This window comes from Apodemus sylvaticus, chromosome 12, assembly GCF_947179515.1.
Source record: "Apodemus sylvaticus chromosome 12, mApoSyl1.1, whole genome shotgun sequence".
Taxonomy (NCBI): Eukaryota; Metazoa; Chordata; class Mammalia; order Rodentia; family Muridae; genus Apodemus; species Apodemus sylvaticus.
This window is the reverse complement of record NC_067483.1, coordinates 95,367,142-95,388,457: the sequence shown is the minus strand read 5'-3', so window position 1 is coordinate 95,388,457 and position 21,316 is coordinate 95,367,142. Positions and strand designations below refer to the sequence as shown.

The window sequence follows — 21,316 nt, the reverse complement described above, 5'->3', positions numbered from 1 at the left end:
AGGCACTCTTACATTACACTGTCAGGGAGGCACCAACAAAATCAAGAAAAATATCCTCAAATAGGATCTTGGAACTTGGAACATTTGACTTGTATTAATAGCTATCAATCTGAAATTATTCAGTATCAATATTATATATATATATATATTATTATTATTAATAAGGCCAAATGACATTAAAAGAAGAAACCATTTTCATGTGTATTAAATACTTCAGAAGTATGCATGAATATTTATAAAGTTGGTAAATTAATGCCAGAAGAAATGATGGGGTAATCTAATCTGCATTTTTCATGTCTCACAAGTAAGGAATGTGAGGCTCAGTAATGGGAAGGGACTTGATGTAATTATTCAGGCTATATCCTAATTACTGTTCAGGCAAAGTTCTGGTAACTTAATCCCTGTGTATTTTTCAAACCTCCCTCATCACTTGCTGATAATGTTTAAAAGATTTATTATTGCTGTTGTTGTTATTGGTGTGGTGTGGTGTGTATGTGTGTGTGTGTGTGTGTGTGTGTGCACACGCATGTGCATGTGCATGTGTGTATGTGTGTGTGTGTGGTGAGTGTGGTGTGTGTGTGTGTGTGCGCGCACAAGCTCTCAGAGCTCATAAAGGGCATTAGACCACCTGGAGGTAGAGTTACAGACAATTGAACTCAGAACTGAACGTGGGCCCTCTGCAAGAAGGACAATGCACTCTTAACTGCTGATCCATCTCTCCAGCCCAATTTTTCTAATACTTTTTAATGTTATTCTTGACATTAATCAGTGAAATGCTGTTTTGAAATAGTCTTGACTTCAATATTTATTCTCATAATGCCAACATAATATATTCTATTTCTTAATCAATTTATGAGATATTCAATCAACTGATTTTTAATTTTTTGAGAATAAGGAAAATATGTTGAGGAAAATATACTATTAAGAATTTAAGGTATAAATTCACAAAAAATAGAATTCTCAAATATATTTTCATGTATAATAAAAATTTCAATTAAAAAATCTGTTTGGGAAAGATAAAGAGCACTGCTGACCTGTTATTATTAAATGTGTATTGCTTTCAAATATGCTTTTCCCCTAATTTATAAGACAAAAAAATAAATATTAGTTGAAACAGAGTTGATCTGCAGTGAACCATAGGGAAAAATCTCTACAATGCAACGTAAAAGAAAAACTGTACTCATTAAACTAGCAAAGTTGGAATGCTTCTACTCTTAGATACACTGAATATGTCTCATGATGAGTATGGAGAAATGTTGCCAAAGAAGATATTGGTTAAGAATTATTTAGGGTGAAAAGTTTCTAAATAAATTCACAATATTTTCCAACACATTCTGTCATTTCCTCACTAAATTGAGGCCTCCAGTTGTGTGGGGGCTGCAGAAAGCAGATTACCCTGAAAGTTCATGTCTTGACAGGTGTGCATCACATGTGAAGAAATTAATTATAGGTATTAAGCAGTGCCAACTCTCAAAAGTCACCTTCTAAAGAAACTAACAGGAGGCATAGAGTGGCCTTGAGCCTCCTGCAGAGGACTGAGCTGGGTTCCTAGCACCAATGTCTAGCAGCTTGCAATCTCTTGTAACCCCATCTCCAGAGGACCTGGTACCTTCATGTGTCCTCTTTAGACACCTGGTCACATGTGCACTCCAACACACACACACACACACACACACATTTAGGTAATAAAAATGATAAAATAAATCTAGAAAGAAAGAAAGAAGAAAGAGAAGGAAGAGAGAAAGAAAGAAACAAAGAAACAAAGAAAGAAGAAAGAGAAGGAAGAGAGAAAGAAAGAAACAAAGAAACAAAGAAAGAAGAAAGATAAGGAAGAAAGGAAGAAAGGAAGAAAAGAAAGAAAGAATAAAGACAGAGGATAGAAAGAAAGAAGAAAGACAGAGAGATAGAAAGAAAGAAAAAAGAAAGAAAGAAAAAGAGGAGGAAGGATGAAAGAAAGAAGAAAAAGAAAGAAAGGAAGGAAAGAAAGGAAAGAAAGAAAGAAAAAGAAAAAGCAAGCAAGCAAGCAAGCAGATGAGCATTCTCTCTTTTCTGCTCATGAATGACCACATGCATTCCTGTGGTCTTCTTATGTACAGAGAAGTCTATATATAAGGAATGGAGCCAGAGGCAGGGGTGTTGAGAAAGGAGGAGTAGAAACAAGGCAATGATAACAAAGTTTGCCCTGCACACCTACAATCCTCATTGACATCTTTGCATAACTTCTGCTGCTTCCTACACATCCCCAAAATGAGGGATCAATTCTGTCATCTAGGTGAAGGGAAAGAAAACGTAGCGCTAATCACATCTGATGTGTAGGAACACAGATGTGTTCTGCATAAATGTATTGAAGGGAGATAAAAAAGTTATAGATATATTCAAGCGAATGTTTCAAGAGGAATGGAGATTTATTGCATAAATCTAATAGGAAAGATGTGTTGTGAACCATCTGGTAAGTGACTTAAATAGCCCCATACATTAACATCTGTTGTCATGTTTTCAAAGTACAGAATTTCAAACCTGTGCTGATGAGCCCTCTGCATTCAGTGAGCCTGCTATGAGCAGATTAAAACAAAAAGTCCTACAAAAATGGTTTCGCGCTGACCTCTGCATACAGTTCTATAGTGCTATACAACTTACCACAAGTACACACCAGACCAGTCCTCATTCTCTCTCACAAGCATGTGAGAGACAAATGAATCTTGAAATCGGAATGGCCATCTGCTAGAGCAGTCAACAAGATTCAGGGGGTTCTAGGGAACCAGGTGATCTAGGTTACAGCTACATAGCTGAAACTCTGAGATGTGTGCTCTCAGAGAGCCTTGAAGACCTTGCATACAATCGGAAGTGTGTGTGTGCGTGTGTGTGTGTGTGTGTGTGTGTGTGTGTGTGTGTGTATGTGTGTGTGTGTGTGTTGTGGTATGTGTATGTGTGTACATGTGTGTATGTGCATGTATGCACCTATGCATGTATGTTTGTAGGTTTGTGTGTGTTTGCACGCGCACACACGCATGTGTGAGTGAGCGCAGGAGTGCATATGTGTGTGACTGAAAGCACACTTAGACCATAGAATGAGTGTGGGAGTCAGAAGACAACCTCAAGTGTTAGTCCTCACATTGCACCTTGTTAAAGGCAGGGCTTCTTCTTGCTCCTTGCCATGTGTAGCTGCCCCTGAGCTTCCAAGGATTCTCCTGTCCCACCTCCCATCCTGTTGTAGGAGTCCTGTAATTACAGCCATATGCTACTGCATCCAGCTGAATGTGGATTCTGGGGATTCAAACGTAGGTCGTTACATTGGAACAGCAAATGATGTTCCCACTGAGCTGTCTTCCCAGCTCCAAATGCCAGGCTTAGCTCCTCAACTGCTCGTCCTGCAATGACAATCAGAACGCCACTGAATAGAGGCAGGTGCCGAGGGAGGGAGGAGAAACCAAGCATCCGGAGGCTTCATGGGAGAGATGTCACCATGGTTGTGTGATTGTTTGGCAAACCCTTAAGAGAAAGAGGCTCTGTTTTGTCTCCTGGTGTCAGAGGTTTCAATCCAACAGGATGAGGGCAGCAGGACAGAGCGGCTTGCCTCCTAGTGGCCAGGAAGCAGAGATAGAATGTGCAATGCAGTTTCCCTTTCCCATTGATTCCATACAATACCCTCCAGCCTCTGCAAATGGCCCCACCCACGTTCAAGGCGGGTCTTCCTCCAGGACCCTCATACCTAAGGGTTGTTGTTTTTGATTTGTTTTAGATTTATTTTATGTGTACACGTGTTTTGCCTGCATGTATGTTTGTGCACTATGTGGTTCCTGGTACGCACAGAGATCGGGATAACGTGCAGGGCTTGGGTACCATAGAACCAGTGTTGTGGATGGTTGCGAGCAATGAGAAACAAGGAAAGCGGGCTCCTCTACAGGAGTTCCCAACCACTGCTGCTGAGTCCCCAGGCTCAAAAGCTTACTGTTGTTCTGTATATAGGGAGGGGGTGTAGGCTAGGAAACATCTCTCTCTCTCTCTCTCTCTCTCTCTCTCTTTGTGTGTGTGTGTGTGTGTGTGTCTGTCTCTCCCTCTGTCTCTGTCTGTCTCTGTCTCTCTCTCCCTCTGTCTGTCTCTCTCCCTCTCCCTTTCTCTCTCTGCCTCTCTGTATCTCTCCATCTGTCTCTGTCTCTCTCTTTCTCTCTCTGTGTGTGTCTGTCTCTCTCTCCCTCTCCCTCTGTCTGTCTCTCTCCCTCTCCCTTTCTCTCTCTGCCTCTCTGTATCTCTCCATCTGTCTCTGTCTCTCTCTTTCTCTGTGTGTGTGTCTGTCTCTCCCTCTCCCTCTGTCTGTCTCTCTCCCTCTCCCTTTCTCTCTGTCTCTCTGTATCTTTCTGTCTGTCTCTGTCTCTGTCTCTGTCTCTGTCTCTGTCTCTCTCTCTCTCTCTCTCTCTCTCTCTCTCTCTCTCTGTGTGTGTGTGTGTGTGTGTGTGCCACAGAGGCCAGAGCATTAGATCCCCCTGGAGCTGGAACTATAGGCAGGTATGAGCCACCAGACTTGGGTCTGGCAATTGACCTTGCCCCCCTTTCAAGAGTAGTACAAACTCTTTACCACTGAGCCATCTCTCCAGGCCCAGGTCAAGGATTTTTGATAGAAGGGAAACATGCAATTCCTACTGCCATGGAAATATACAACATGTACAAAAGACAGAGTTAATCCTGACAAGGCTACCAAAGTGGAATGGCGTGAAAAGGAAATTGTTCAACCTAGAGAAGTGAGTCTATGAGACGTCAAGATGTCCTAGAGAGATGGTTAGCTCTCAGCGGGAGCTGGGAACAAAAAGATCATTCCTGAGGGTGAGAATGGCTGGAAGGGGGCAGGTCTTTGAGACTGAAGTAAAGCAAAAGTCAAGTTACCGCTTCTAGAGCACAGGGGGCTAGAATACCTCTGAAACAGATCGTGCATTTATCTCTTAAGTTTCATAAGAAATCTAATCGTTCTCACAATCTGTCAGCTGTCAGAGTCCAAGAGGCAGAAATACACGTTTATATTTTTAGGATTTTTTTTTAGAAAGTCACACGTTTGAAATCACTGTCCAAATAAAAACGATGCTAAGAGCAGCAGCCTGCACTGAGGGAAATCAGCCTCTTCCCTTAGTTAAAGCATACGGAGTGTGAAGACCCTGCTAAGAGAATCGCCGCCCCAGAGGCATGCTAACTCCTCAGTCGGGCTTGTTTCTGAGGTGCTCTGATCAACATAACTGTCATGGCACATCTGCTTAACAGAGTTTCCACGCACTGCTTGTAGAAGGGGGTCAGTGGTGACCAAAGGGAAGGAGAGGTTTCTCTGGAGCTCAGCAGAGCAGCAAGGACAAAATGGTGGGCTCCGTGGTGGGCTCCGTGTCTGTTCCCGCCGCCACTGTTCAGTCCCATGAGTCTTAGCTTCCTGTTTCAACAAAAGGCCCCTGCAGTCTGAGGCACCATCAAAGGCAAGTTGATCAGCGGCTGGCTGCCAGTCTTCCCCTCTCACAGGAGAGTCCTGCAGATTCAGGGGCTGGCCTGTAGGAACAGTCAGTTCCAGGTAGTTACTGTGAAGAATATCAGTGGAAATAAGGATCAATGGCCGACACTACTACAGAATAGTAATTTCTTAATTCTTATTCAAATCTGGCAGGCAAGCTAATATAACTCGATCTGAATTGGCCATGTGATCCCGATGGCATCCCGCTAATGGGCTGTTCACTTAATTTATGTAATTTTTAAAAATTAAATAGCCATATTTTAAATCCCCTCCATAGTCCTTTAGAAGGAAAGTACGCATTTAAAAGTTACAATGTCTTTATAAATCTCAAGTGATCAAAGTTCTTGCCTTGTTGACTACATTGCCCTAAAATTTTACTTTCTTGTGAGAAAAATATTCCAGAGTGTCATCAGCAAATCATTTAAGGCTCTGCTGAGAGAAACTAGGATTGTCAATTTGGGTTAGGACTGAAATATAAAGCTGTGGCTTTATGACTATATAGGAAGATCACAGCCTGCTGCCCTACAGATGCATATAAGAAGACAGACAGCAGAGCAAGTGCTACATTCAATAGCCAACAAGGTCTAATTCATTTTTGTAAACCCGAAGTACCAGGCAAAAGTACAATTCACGAAACACAGAGAATGTAGCACCAACTATTGATAACTTTGTCTCTATTTAAAAATCTATTTCCCTGACCTGGCCTAAGTATGAAATGGCTTCTCAAAACTGCCCGGGACTTCTCTGAGATCAGTCTCAGGAACAGCCATAACAGCTTCTCTAATGGCTTTGCTTCTTGGGTCCACAGAATCTCGGTCTTCTTCAGTCTGGGGCACTCTTTTTTGGAACCTTCCATCAGGAATCAGGATTTAAAAATGGACATTATTCTCCTAGTTGGGCATGTCTGAAGATTTACTCTCTGCTCTCTATACTGACCTCTTCTCTGACTATATCGGAGTTTGTATATGCTGTGATGGCATATGAGTCACCCTGTGGCAAGTTAATTGTTTTTATTGATATAAATGATAGCTGTACAGTTGCGCAGTCAAGAAAGAGAATGGCTGCATGCCAAGGTTTTTGTTTTGAGCTGCAGGAAATGGGATAGTCAGACAAGTTGAGTTCAGCTGGTTCTGTCCCCTTAAAAAGAAGGAAGATTAGTATGAAGGCATGAAAATTTGAGTTTGATCTCCAAATCCATTTAAGGAGCCAGGTATGGTGGGATGTGATTTGGAGTGGTGGACATGAGAGGCCAGGGCTTCCTGGCCAGCCAGACTGGTCAAATCAATGGGCGCCAGGTCCCAGAGACAGAGTCTGTCTCAAAGACAAGGTACATGACGTCAGCCTCTGCCTTCCACATGCAAATATGTGTATAAGTATTTATACAAATGAACACATTTGCACATGCATGTGCACACACACACACATAAACAGAGACACTTACTATAAGTGGGGGGTGGGGAAGAAGTAAGGACATGGTATGTAGTTCAGAGGAGGGTACTGGATTCAAGCAGAAAGAGGAAGAGGTTTACTTATCTAACCACAAGAAGAAAAAAATCTATGTATCCAATAAATATGTGCTCAATTGACATTCATTAAAATATATGGTAACTACAGTCTACAGAGTATGTGAGCCTATGATGTGTAACATATGCAAAGGATGCCAATCTATATGGATATACGGATGCACACACAGGCACCATTACGCAGATGCTCATGTGAGCCATCAAGGTTGTCTGCACAAAGGAGACTTGGCAGAAAGGAGAGTGAGTGGCAGGTAGGGCAGAGGGCAGCACTAACTTGAGCAGTTTCATCCTCTCCGCCTCTAACTTGGGTCTCCAAGGTTCTGAGTAAGGCTCTGGGGAGGAAACTCCCTTCCCCAGCCTCTCTTCATTCTGACTTCCCACTGTGCCCTGGGCTCTTCCCTCTCACCCTCTGCTCTCCCAGTGCCATCGCTGTCCACCCATTTATCCTTACTCCATCCTCAAGGGCAAGCCTATTCCTACATAAATGCCTTCCTAAAGATTCTGTCTTGCTGTTTGCAGCCTGCTTCTGATGCCTTGGCCTCCACCTAATTAATAAGACAATATAATGGCTTTCTGAATATATTTATTAGCTCATTATTATTTTGAGTTCCCAGTAATTCCAGGATGGAGAACCTCCATGTGAATGGTCAGCCAGCTGAGCATAACACGAGTCCTTTCTCCTCTTCCATACCAACCAACCTGAAGTTTATCTACTACATTTTGGGGCTGGTTTTTACATTCTTTATGTAGTCATGAGTTTCCCCCATTTTTTTTTCAGGTTTGAAAACTGAGGATCTAGATACAAGTACCATCTGTAGTGCCTGATGTCATTGAGTTAGAAAGTAAAGATTCAAACTCAGCTCCGGAACATCCCAGCGCCTAGGCTCCACCACAGGCCACCTGGACAGATGGCTGGCATCAGAGGTGCCCTGCAGGTCTTTTCAGCTACATACCAATTAAGCAAATTTTCTAAAGGAGCTGAGTGCCACCTCTCACATTTCTTCTGCGGTAAGATACCTTCTCAGCCTCCAGGAACTTGTCGAACAAGAACGGGTAGCACACAAGCCTCATAATCCCAGGATTTCCTAGTCCTAGTAAATATCTGATTTAGGTCAGAGAAAAATGGGTAGATTAGCTCGTGCTCAATAAACAGGACGCCAGTTTTATACAGAGATAATATCAAAGGTGTACTTGTTAAGCTCTTGGAATTACTTTACTTAAACTATGATTTTAAGAACAAATTAAGAATGTAGGTACCACAGCTCTTTAGGAAACCTACCATGCATTTCCAGTTCTGACACAGAACTCCCCTACCCACAAGCTCTTTACAGTTCTGCTTCCTGCAGAATGTTCTCCGCCCCTTTCTCATGATCACCTAGATTTTCCTCTTCAAATAAACCACAGGGACTCTTCACTGTTGAACTCTTTTAAAAAAAGACACACCTACCTTCATTCACGTTGCAGCACAGACCTATTATAACAAAAGAATTAAGTGGTTCCATTAGAAAGGTAAAGTTTTTCAAACTTCAGAGTGGTTGTGGTATCTATTTAATATTTTTTAAAAACAGTCACTGTGAGGCATCTGGCTGACTTCACGTGTTTGTTATCATGGTGGTTTCTCTGCCTGATTGGTTAAAGAAGACAACCCAATTTGTAATTGATTTTTTTAAACCACTAAACAACTAATTTTGGCCTCTAAAAAAAGCTCTAGGCTTTATTAACTGTGCAATCGCAGTTTACTGGGGTCCTTTCATCAAATTAGCCTGCAACAATGCAATTTTCCCTCATTTTACTTCCATTTCAAGAGGGGCTCTCCACGCTGCCTCTTACTGAGGAAGGCAGTCACTCTCCTCTAATTTAGGGGCTTTCTCTCATGGCAACAATTTATTATTATGGCTATAGAAATTTCTAATCCAATTCTGGGCTTCCTTCATTTCCTGTTTCCTAACACTTCATAAGAAACATGTTATCTCCACACTGTAGCAGCCGCTTACTCTTAAAACTGCAAACAGTTTGCTCTTCTCCAGAAAGACAAGTTTCAATAGGGATAATCCACTAAATTCAGAGACTTTTTGGCTTATTTCTTGGTGATATTTATTCATGGCCTTCATATTTACACAATATAATAAGTCTCAGTGTGCTGATGACAGTATTAAGGTCCACTTTTTAAAAGTACGTTTCCTTCAGGAAGCCTAGCAAAATGAATTCACTGTATTTTTACCGTCCTGTATTTTGCACTCAGGAGTGTGGACTGTGCACAGACACTCATGAATGCCCACATAAAAAATCCTCAGCTCTGCAGAACCAAAGAAATATTCCATAGCGAGTTCCTAGCACCCAACTTAACATCTGCCCCTCAGAGGAACAAGAGGGAGGCAAGTGAGGGTGTGACTAGAGGGCCAGAAATAGAGCTCCGGAGATCACTAGAGGAGCTGAGAGAGCGTGCACATTCTCCAGGGCCGAGCTCACTGTGTTTCTAAGTGGATCAGAGATATGATCCTCAGCCAGTGTGAATGGAAAGGAAAGTAGATTCCATCAGAGGGAGACGGCAGTGTTAATGCGGTGAGGTCATGCTGCAGAGAATAGAAGAGTCGGGAATGTAAAGCCACCCGAGGGATCCTAAAATAATCTCTCCCAGCACTCCCAGCCGTGGAGGAACAACAAAAGGCCCGACAGAGAATTTAAGTCTCAAAACCGGCCGCTTAACTTTTTCCCCTACTACCTAGGGAAGTTATGCCCTGAGCAGCCATAGCTTCACCTCAGTGGGTTTTTCTAGGAATGTAATAAGCGAATTGCTGACACCTTTGTAGTTTGGAGGAGGGGAGTCAAAATGCTGACTCTCCATGCTGACAGACATCCAGCGGAGGTGGCCCTGACACGGGCTCCCACCGACCGCTCCTGAGAAGGCTGCTGAAGTGCCAGTTTCCAGCCCAAGGTTCTGGGAAATGGTCTTTGCAGAGGGCTTTTGCACATGCTAGGCACAGGACAGCAGCTTCCCTCTGCAGAGAGCGACTCAGCAGTCTGTCAATCAAAGGTCCCGAGGCTGACAGACCATGGACACCCACACTGACCTTGCCAGACCATGAGGACAAGGCGGATATGAAGTGGCTGATAGTAGAAATCTCCAATGAAATAAAGTCAAACAAAATATTTCGAAAAGGACTTTCTCTATTGAGGCTGACCTATGGTGCAATACCCTATGCTGTACACCTAAATTACCACAGGGCAATGGAAATGGTGTCGGAAATCAATAGGCAGCAGTGGTGACTTTAGTTTTAGACAGTTCCATAAAGCAGGTATTCAATGCTTTCAATGTTTTAGACTGTGTTAGGGTGACCCATTCATCCCCTGGCCTTGCTTCCCCAATACATCAATTCCTAATAAAGCAGGAGGAAGGCCCTTGTGAATTCAAGGGAGGATATGTAAAGCTAATAGTTATTTTATTGTGTATAGAAAGTAGAGAGGGAAATAGAAGTGTGATTTATCATTTGACAACACTGAAGTCTGATGCAGAGACGGCCTCCCAGGCCAATTGTGTAAAGTCGCTTTTATCACTGTGCTAAAAACCGATGGTACACGAAATAGCTGATAGTTTGAGAAATTCTTGAATTGGATGGTGTTCACCTCATGAAGAATTTCTATCTTCTAATAAGCCTAAAAACCTTCCACTAAAATCCAGCCAGAAGCTACATATGAATTGGGGATGTATAAGCAATTAAATACAAGTACAACTTTCTTCTTAAGCACCAAGTGATCTTCAAGGGATGTCCTCTATGTAGCTGGGCAATGATAACATAATTAATTATATGACCCCTATTGTTTCTCTTGCTTGGCTTGAAATAAAATCTCAGGAGTACAGTGGGCATTTTCTTGGAAATCCCATTGTAAAAGAGAATATATTCATTCACTGCCTGACCCTGAAAGTGTCTTTCATTGCCCAATCAGACATATGGAAGGGTCAAACTGGAACAGATAGCCTGTGGCTTGAAACTCAACTTGTGGATGTCTTATCTTGACAACATAAACATGAAGAAAATGTCTCAGTTTCTTTGTATATTGCTGTGGGTTTATTTCTACTCAAGTTGTGGATTACAGTCTATCATGGTGAGGAAGTCAAGGCAGCACTGTGGCTTCTTCAAAAGAAGATAATAACAAATGCATACATGCTAGTGCTTAGCTAGCTCTCTCCACTCTTGTACACTCCAGCATTCCCTGTCTAGGGAATGGTGCCACCCGCAGTGGGTGGGTGGGTCTTCTCACTTCAATATAATCAAGATGATTCCTCCAAAGACATGTACAGATGCTCATATTTTAGTTAATTATAGATTTTGTCAAGTTGAAGATTAACACTAACCATCAATCCAGTATTTAAAATTAATATGCATCCATGCACACAATATAAACAAACACGAAACTGTGCATGTCTTTCTAATGATTTCCCTTACAAATCTGTGTCCCTGTACACAAAAGGTCCAGTTCCTCTTACGCTCTACCCCTAACCTTAGAGTTGTAACTTTCTAGGAAAAAAGAAACAATAAAGGATGATTACACTGTCTTATTTAGGCAAAAGCTAACATATGGGTATCAAGGCCAAAAATATGGATTTCAAGATAAAGCATATGGATACCCATATGGAAAAAAAAGGTTTCCTGGCCGGAAACTCTGCTGTTGCATTTTTTATGCCTATGTGAATGGTACAGTTCTTCCCTTCTGCCGAACAAGGCTGTCTGCAGACAGATTATAATGTTATAAATTCACATGCAAATTTTACAAAATGCTCCACTGGTAACTTTATTAGATTTTTTTTTATTCTCATAATCCTTTCATCACTTAAAAGCTCAACAAGTAAATGGATTTTTAGCAAAACGACAAGGCTTATCCCAATCAATCCTCTGGCTGATCTCTCCTCTATGCTCAGCTAATAAATCACAGTTTTTCAGAATCTCAGAAAGAAAATTTTCTCCTAACATACATTTGCATGTACAGGGGCCGACAGGGGCCCATGCACACATGCACACACATGATTATGAGCACACATATACAATATGTGCTATCCTGTATAGCTCTACTAAGATCATGGGTGAGACCCCTGCTTTGGTCTAGGCTGCCACATTCTTCATGCCTGTGCTGTGACCATGGGTGATCCTGCTGTGCTCTATGCTGGTGCGTCTTGCATGACTCAACTCTGACCTTGTGTTCCCTGCTTTGGTCTAGCCTCCAGGCTCTTCCTTATTCTCATCATTTCCATTCAGAAGCAAACAAACATCATGAGGACAGCCACATAGGAGCTAATGTGGAGACAAATTATCAATAAAGTTTCTATCTTTATCTCTTTTTTTAAAGAATATATACATACATATACATATACATCATATACACATATACACATATACATATACAAACTGTAGTTGTCTTCAAACATACCAGAAGAAGGCATCAAATCCCATTACAGATGGTTGCAAGTCACCATATGGTTGCTTAGAATTGAACGCAGGTCCTCTGGAAAAGCAGTCAGTGCTCTTAACTGCTGAGCTATCTCTTCAGCACTGCCCCCCATACACCACATTTTAATCTTATTGTTTGTTTATAAAGACCATTTTTCCTTTAGGGGGCATTAGAAAAAGATGTTAAAGAATTAAAGAGATGTTTAAGGTATAAGAGGTGCCCTTTGTTTTGAGCCTACTTTTAAATCAGTGGACTCTTCATAATAAGATATTTTATTTTGAGTTTTTATATCATTTATGAACCTGAAAATACTTAGAGTTTCTTGTGGCATTCAGAAACCTAAAGTGTAATTTAAACCCCGTCCTTACAAAATGATATTTTAGAGTAAATGCCATCATCAGTGTGGCCACAAAGCAGGCAGCCTCTTGACTGGAGCTGCAGCTGGCAAAGGTGAAGGGTCATACTTCCTGATTGTCAGACCCTAAAGCCTTCTATTTTTATGAGGACCATCCCCTTCTGTCCCAAGAGGCACCTCCACCAGAGAAAGAAAACACACCATAATGCTTTTTCTTGGACAGTAGCTTAAAGCTCTGAGAAAATGGTTCTTTTGTCAGCTACAATGGACATTGAAGGGTGGGGTGGGATCAGAGGACCTCTGGTTGTATAAGGCAAGTCTCTTGCATTCTTCCTGAACCAGTTTACATCAGTGAGACAGCAGACCATGGAGAGAGACTGAATCCAGTCAGGGCAGAGCAGTCTCAAGATGATCTCTAGCAAGAAACTCAGCCTTCTCCCCACCCTTCACCCATGCTTGGCTATTGCAGCCAGCACACTGCAGCCAGAACTTCTGAATTCCTTATCTCAGCCTCCCCTCCACCCACCCTGCCATGCCCACCTCTGGAACCAGGATGAACATCTGGCTCCACCCTGCCCTGTTTCTGCTGTTATCTCAGATGGCCAGAGTCAGCACCTTTTAGGGTGATCTTCTCAGACAATGATCAGCCATTAACTATATTCAGTTCCTGCACACAAGAATAAAGTCCAAATTCCTTAGCTATACAGTTAACCTGACTCAATGTCTGGTCTCAGATGAGTCTCCAAACATATTTTTTCTATCATTTCCTAACATACTCATATGCATCCAACTTCTGAGTTTGGGTTCTTGCTGTCTAAAATGTTCCCTACAGTTTCTTCTTTCAGTTCCACACACTAGCAAACCATTTGCCAGGACCTATTACAATGGAAATAGAGTAATGGACAACTAAACACACTTCCTGAACTTATAGGAAGTGTTGCTGTGCAGCTTGGATCTGAGCCTTCTTTCAATGATCAGCAATAGTTAATTCATTACAGATAAGATCATAATCAAATTTAAGACACTGAGGCCAGTATGAGAGTTCATCAGATAAAGGCACTTGCCACCAAGATGACCTAAGTTCCAAATTCAGAACCCAACTAATGGAAGAAGTAAAATGGATTCCTATGAGTTGTCTTATGACTTCCACATGACCACTATGGCACAGAAATGTACACACACACACACACACACACACACACACACACACTGATGATGATGATGATGATGACGACAACGATGATGATAATTTGTCAAAAATTCAAGAGAGTATCTAATATACTATTAAAGCCCTTTGGGTAATGAGTAAATATGAATCTTGAAGGTGACAATAAAATTAAAGACAGAATAAGAAAAAGAAGCATAGCATCATGTTTCAGATGCTTCTTCATTCATTTAGTGAGGGATTTAATGTCCTAGCCACAGTTCATGTACTGTTCTTCAGTGACAGGCTAAAAGAGCACAACGCTACTTCAAGGCCTTTATGGTCTTACAGAAGTAAGATTTGAACACAGAGGTAAGTGAAGTATTCAAAAATGCCTGTTGGAAAACATTATAAGGCCAAAAGTATCCTGCAAAGATAAGGAAGGGTAACTATCCCTGTCTAAAAGATGAGTTGGAAGGAAGAGCCCACCTTGATTAGCTCAAAGATGTGTTGTACCATATTGCAAAAATCAAAACAAATTTCAAATCGTTCTCTAATGCAGCATGACGTTTGATCCGATTAAAAGATATGCTATGATTTTGGATTAACTCAAAGCAATGGGTCGGTCATTCACCTGTGTTGGAAAAGCCTTTCCCAAGATGCACACTGGCCTCAGGTTCTACAGAAGTGGGTGGTTTTCATTATGTCTCTTCTGTGGGTATTTCCCAAATGCTGATCCCAGTTTACCACATTGGGTATTCTGCTGCAATGATAACGTACACTCTGCTTGACTGTGGATCACCCCTGCACAAAAGCTCTAACTCGGGTGAGATCAGCAAACTGCAACCTGGCAGGAAATCCCATTTCACAAACCCGAGAACCAAAAAGTACACAGCCTTCAAAAAGAGATGCCTTGATACCAGCGCTTAATTTCTCTTTTAAAGGTCTTTGGTCATAACTCCCTGAGTCAGGCAATTTGTCCGTAAATATTCTGTAAGAGCCTGAAATCAACAAATGCAAAGCAAAGCAAGCTAGCCAGTTCATATGGTAACCTGAGCAATCATCTGTCTTTACCCAGCCCCGATTCAAGCGCTTGGGTGTGGGGCTGTGTTTCTCTCTCTTGGATACCACTGCAAGCCTGTCTTCTCTCCCTCCTACCTTAACACTTTATTTTTTAGGAAGAAAGAAAGGAGAGGAAGCTGGGGATTAGGGAAGCAGGTGGGGGAGGGAGGCAAAAACAGAGCAATTACTTTCCAAGCCAGTGCATGTTCACCAGAGAACACGGTCAAGTGGTCAGGAACGGCACGGATGTTAATTAGCAAAGAAATGAGGAATGAGCCAGCATTAGCCCTGAGACTAATCAATGGGAAAATCACTCCACACGGCCGCTTAATGAAGTAGTATACAGCTATTTATTTTTAGTCTGTTTTATCCACCACAATCCTCCACCAGCTGAAGTCCTCATGAGTTAAAAAAAAAAAGTGTGTGTGTGTGTGTGTGTGTGTGTGTGTTTTCAAAGCCTGGTACAGCTATGTTCTCCACACTTGTTTTAACTCCCTATACTCATTTCTTTCAATGACTAGGATATGTCACATAAACTAGGCTGATGCAAACACCCATCCCATATAGGAAATATGTTCTATAAATTATCTTTAGGTAGATATTCATTCTGGTTGTATCTCATAAAATAGAACATCTTTCCTGGAGAGGTAAACCTGATCTCATTTTTCTGAGAGTGGCGTATCAAATCAAGGCGACTGGTAGCAAATACAGACCCTTTCTTGATTTCTTAGCCAGGGAAAGTATTTAAAAAGCTTTTGGGCTTATTTCTCACTTTAAAAATATGACTACTATCTACATAAGAGCAAGCTTGTCGGGCCTGTTAATTAAGACCTACTGGTCTCTGGGTTTCTTTTGTTTGTTTTATAGGGAGCACACCAGACATACACACAGGATCCAACATCATCAGCCGCAGGGTGGTAGATAATTTTGTCATTTTCTCATGATCATGGACACACACCATAATTTGAACAGAGAAAGGCTTTCTCTGGGTATATTTTCTTTACTAAGTTTCCTCAGAAGGACAGGATGTTCTATCTCAGCAAGTTTTGGAAAGCTGAAGGGACTTCTCGATGAACAAATCTTACTCCTTAGGCAGAAAGGAAGCTTAGACTAGTGGACTCCACCCAGTGATAGAGCTGTTACTGAACTATTAAGTATATCCACTCTGCCAAGTAGCACCGTCCTCCACCATCAGACAGGAAAATTGGTGTTTATAAAGCATGTCCTGATGGAAGTCAGAGCTTCACTCTGGACAGCACCAGACAAGTAAGGTTTCCTTGCTTGCTTTTAATTAGGGATTCAATATCCCACTTCAAATAGGAGGCCCCATGCCTTCCCAGGCTTTGCAGAGTCCAAGCTCAAGCCCTGATTTCATGCAGCCTTCACTGTCTACCATGGAGCGTAAGATGCAAGTGGTGGATTTCTGTCACCCCGTCGAGACCACCCAAACACATATGTGATGTGTATGCATTCCCTCCCAGAGGTGATCTATGCAAATGCTTACTCATACCTACAAAATCGCAAGTTAAAATTTCAACAGAGCAAAGCCCATGGTCCTTGTTATCAAGGAAGGAAAAGGAATCCATGCCATTGGGATCTTCCCGAGTCTCGGCACGAACGGAGGGCGCTTGGAGTTGCTGTAATGTTCCCAGTGTGCTCTACACATCCTTAAAACACACACACACACACAAAAAAAAACACAGCAGGAAAAACAAACAAATGAAAAGCTCTGCTAAATACAAGCCTGGGAAAGAACAGCTCCCAGGTAATTCCCTTTATAGGTTGATCTGATGGATCCGAGAAGCAAAGACAAAGCTCTGAGCGCCGGTGCACCAACAGCTGGCTGGGAAATTGCACAGATTGTTAGAGGGAGCTGCAGCCTACAGATAGGTAATGAAAAGGTTAGAAATGACAGTTTAAAAAAGACAAATTACTCCAAAGACCATATTCTTTAAAGCACTGAAGCAAAACATGTTTATTCGATTTGTTTGTATGCCCATTACGACAATGCTACTTTGGGATTCTAGGAACCCAGTCTGTCAATTTTTCAGTTTCTGCACATTCATGGTTGCTTAGAGCTGTTTAATGCAAACACACTTCCAATAAGAGATTTCATGCCCCTAAATTACACCCAGTTAAAAGCGAATGAAAATGTAAGGTAAATAACTATAATCAGCCGTATTATCTTTCTCTTGGCACCTCTCACTTTGCAGGCATATTTAAAGACATCTCTGGGGTCCTATCCTTTTTAACAAGCAGTAGCGTATTTCCTGGAATATTACTTAAGATGCTGTGCACCGAACATTACACAGGTTAAAATGTTACCTAGAGACCTAGAAAGCAGTACATCTGCTGTAGAGAATCCCCCCCCCCCCCATTTTGGAATGTCTGAGAAGATAAAAGAGTATTTGCTGTGGAGGGGGATGAAAAGAGATGAGAGGACTTTAAGTTCATCTTTTATGTTGAAGTTCATTGATCAGCTGCTGTGAAAAGGAAAAAAAGTCTGAAGAAGTTACTCTGGAAGAACTGGGGGGAGGGATGACAAAAAGGAAGGATTCACTGTGTTTGTCTTACAAAAGTATCTAGGAGTAAACCACTGACCTGCCCTTGTGAGTTGGGAGCCATTTTGGAGACCACTGACCATTGTTTTTGCCTTAGATAACACGGTCCTGGTCCTAGTCCTCAAGGCATCAGGGATATCTTATGAGTGGTTTAGGATGCAGAGTCCCAGGGTACCCTGAGAGATTTAGGTATAAAAATAATATATCCAGGAATTAAAAGCCATGGGGGCAGCTTAGTCAAACCTGATTCTCTAAGTTTGATCCCAGGACCTACGTGGTAGAAGGAGAGACCTGAGTCCTGCATACTGTCCTCTGACCTAGACACACACATCATACATGTAATAAAAATCCTTTATTAAAAGAAAATCAAGGAATTTGCATTTTAACTCAAGCTGCCAATGGGTCTGTGGGCTGCAGTTTGGGGAAGGAAGGCTCCATAGTGTTGGAGCACGTGGATTTGAAACAAAGCAACAGATATCTTTATAGAGACCTTCAGCCCTCTGCATAGCCTTCCCTAAGCACGCGGTGACAACCACGCCTGTAGGAAGAGGGCTAGCAACGGAGCAGCTTAAAGCCAGGAGCCAGTGAGGTCGGTTTGAATATGGGAGAAAGCTTTGTTCACCCACAAGCAGGCCGATAACATCCTCCCTAATGGTCATCCGAGAGTCCAAGTGCTTCCACTCCATTTCTGGAAACCTGGCAATCATTTCTTTTGGTGGAGTGTACAATTTCTGAAGAACCCAGTCATTTTAAAATGTGAGATATCACCTCTCTAGTGACAGAGATGCCACCAACAGGAAAGCTGGCAGCTGAGGGGAGAGAGAGCGAGAGCGAGAGAGAGAGAGAGAGAGAGAGAGAGAGAGAGAGAGAGAGAAAGTTGAGGCCAAGAAAAGTCCCAGCCTGTCACCTGGTTGTAGCTCAGCTGAGTAGGGCCTTCCTAGACTCTGGGCACATAGTACGTATTTCTCAAGGCCTTCCTAGAGTCCAGGCGCACTCACTGTAGGCATTCCTCGCCTGCACAACAGATCAGATCTGCCTCCTAATTAAAACCAGACTTCAGCACAAAATATGCAAATCGGCCACTCCCAAAACACAATCCTGCCACAGAGCTGAGACTTTAGCACAGATCCTGGAGACTGAGAAGGGGGAGTAGAAACAGAAAAGAACAACAATCTCTCCAGGAGGCCAAACACAGAGGATCTATTTAGGGCATTAGTTTCCTGACACAACTTATAAAAATTGGTGGTCATTTAGAGCTACTTGTGTGCGTACTGGTGTGTGTGCAAGGCCAGGTGTGTACACAGTGCACATACATGTGTGTGGAAGTCAGCGCACAACCTTCACAGTCACTGTGCAGAATGGTATCTACCTTTGCTTTTGGAGACAGGGTCTCTTACTGGCCTGGAGGTCGCTGAGTATACTAGACCTGCTGGCTGTGAGCCCATAGGATACAGATGTCTCAACCTCCCATCAGTGAGATGCTAGGTGTGCAGAACCACATCTGGCTTTTCTATGTGATGTCTGAAGAATCGAATTCAGGTGTGGGATATCCCACAACTGAGCCTTTGTGGCGCCTAGCACAGCCCTCAGTGGCCAGTAGACACAGAAGAGACATCTTAAATAGCAAGCCAGTGGTCTTTGGCCCCAAACTCTTGCGATTTCACCAAAAGCAACCAATATCTACTTGGCCACTCAGGTTTGCCATGGTGGGCTTACTCCTTGGGAAGGGCAGGAAAGACCTGGCCCGCTCACACTGATACTCAGTCCATGATCATCAATCGCTTGAGCACAAACAAGGACTAAGCAAATGACCTCTGACCTCAATATGTGGATGTTCAAATGCTTGCCTGTGTAAGAGGCTCAGTCTGCTTTGGGGAAAAGCACTGTGACCTAGTGTTTAACCTCATCCTAAGTCTAACACCTAGTATCAAACCCTTATGCGATACATAGGCCTCCTATTTTATCATGCTGTTCCCAAATATAAGCACTTTGACACTTTAAGCAGTGGACCAAGGGCAGGTTATATAATAAAACTTTAAAGCACAGACTCAGTCACCTTTAGATACACCAAGGGCTCAGGGATAATCATAACACATCAAATGAGCATGTAGCTTTAAATTGGAAAGTGCACACTGGAGAGAAACTTTGAGGCATGTGACCACGCCTAGTTCCCATGAAGCTCAGATAATGACGATGACAAGAAGGGGCAGAACACCAAGGATGCTCCACTCTCATGTGAAAAGTATCTGAACTTTTCAGGCAGGGGCTGGCAAGATAGCTTGGTAGGTAGAAGCTTTTAAGGCTAAGCCCCAGGACCCATAGGGTAGAAGGAAAGATTCTTTCTTGCACACACACACACACACACACACTCACACACACACACACACAAAATGTAAATAATTGTGAGTTTAAAAAATAGTCATGTGGAAACCCACGTGTCTCACTTACAAGCTCACAGATATTAAGACAGAGGAAACTAATGGCAGCTGATGAACAATCCCACATCCCTGTCACTGGGTTTCCTCTGTAAGCCTATAGCTGTGTTGCTGAAGAAGGATGGGAACTGGAAGGACATGCCTAAAATGGAGGAAAGCCAGAGGCTACATCAATCACATGCATGAATGGGATGGGGGTAAGTATGGTCCAAGAGTGGAAATGAAATTCCATTTGTTTATGAAGCTCTCCAGGCAAGAGTATACTCTGCTCACCTAACAGGAGTGACTAGCGTCCCCTTACCAGATACACAGGACTCTATGTCCAACTCCAAGGGTCTCTCCTCAGCACGGAACTCTTGTTACCACTCCTCTTTGCAAAATGCAGGTGTGCTCTCTAAATTTAGTACTGCGGCTACATGCTCCACAAGTCAATCTGTGACGGTTACCTCCCAAGATGTTCTTTCATCCCTAAGGTCCATCAGCGGGCTCTGCATGAGGCTAGGCTAATTTCTGAAGTGCATTCTCCAACTTCTAACTTCAGGATCCTCCCTCTGTATCAGACCTGCATTGTGCCCCAGAGTACGTCAAACAGAAACATGACACCAAATAACTCTGGCTTCCTGTGTCCAAGACAGAAGAGCAAGGGAAAGCACTGACTACCCCCTCCCTAGTCCTCCGGGGTGGAGTGTCTATTCTGCACCTCCACAGAAGATCCATTCTTAAGACCTTTGCCATTCACAGTAGAATCTTGTCCTCTCTGGGTCCCACTGGCTAAGGAAACCAGAGCTCGTCAGAATTACTAGACAGTTGCTCTTGTCTCTCGCAAAGCAAAGATAGGAACTACACACACCTTGCAGGTTTGTAGGAGTTCTAAGAAGTTAAGTTCTAACTTAACCCTGAAACCTCTAACACAAAGCAGATAGACCTTAGCCGCAGCAGTCAATAACTCTCTGGAAAACCGAGGGGCAGGCCACAATATTGTAGCATTTACTGCAAATGCAGATTACAAGCCCCCTGTCACCCCATAATTACTCAGATTTAATGTCTTTACTTTTTGAACAATATGCATAACAACTATCCTGCTTCTGGCTGGCAGGCTGTAACTTAACATCCCTAAATCAACTCCGGTGATTCCACCCACAGACAAGATGGATCTGTCCAGGGTAAGTAGCTTAAACTTTCTGCTAAACTGCAGTGGGCATGGGGGTCTTGTAGGTATTCTGAAATACAGGATGGGATTATGAAAATTAAACATCATTAAAAAGTATACCGGGGTCCTGCTGTTGGATGAAACAGTTTCTTGCCTGCT

The 21,316-nt window shown here is 42.6% G+C and overlaps 1 protein-coding gene across 1 annotated transcript in view; it reads right to left on the bottom strand.

The window, feature by feature from the left end:
- The window catches only part of Esrrg (estrogen related receptor gamma), a 479,885-nt gene that overhangs the window by 368,142 nt on the left and 90,427 nt on the right, over nucleotides 1-21,316 (bottom strand). The gene's annotated exons all lie outside the window — the stretch shown is intronic.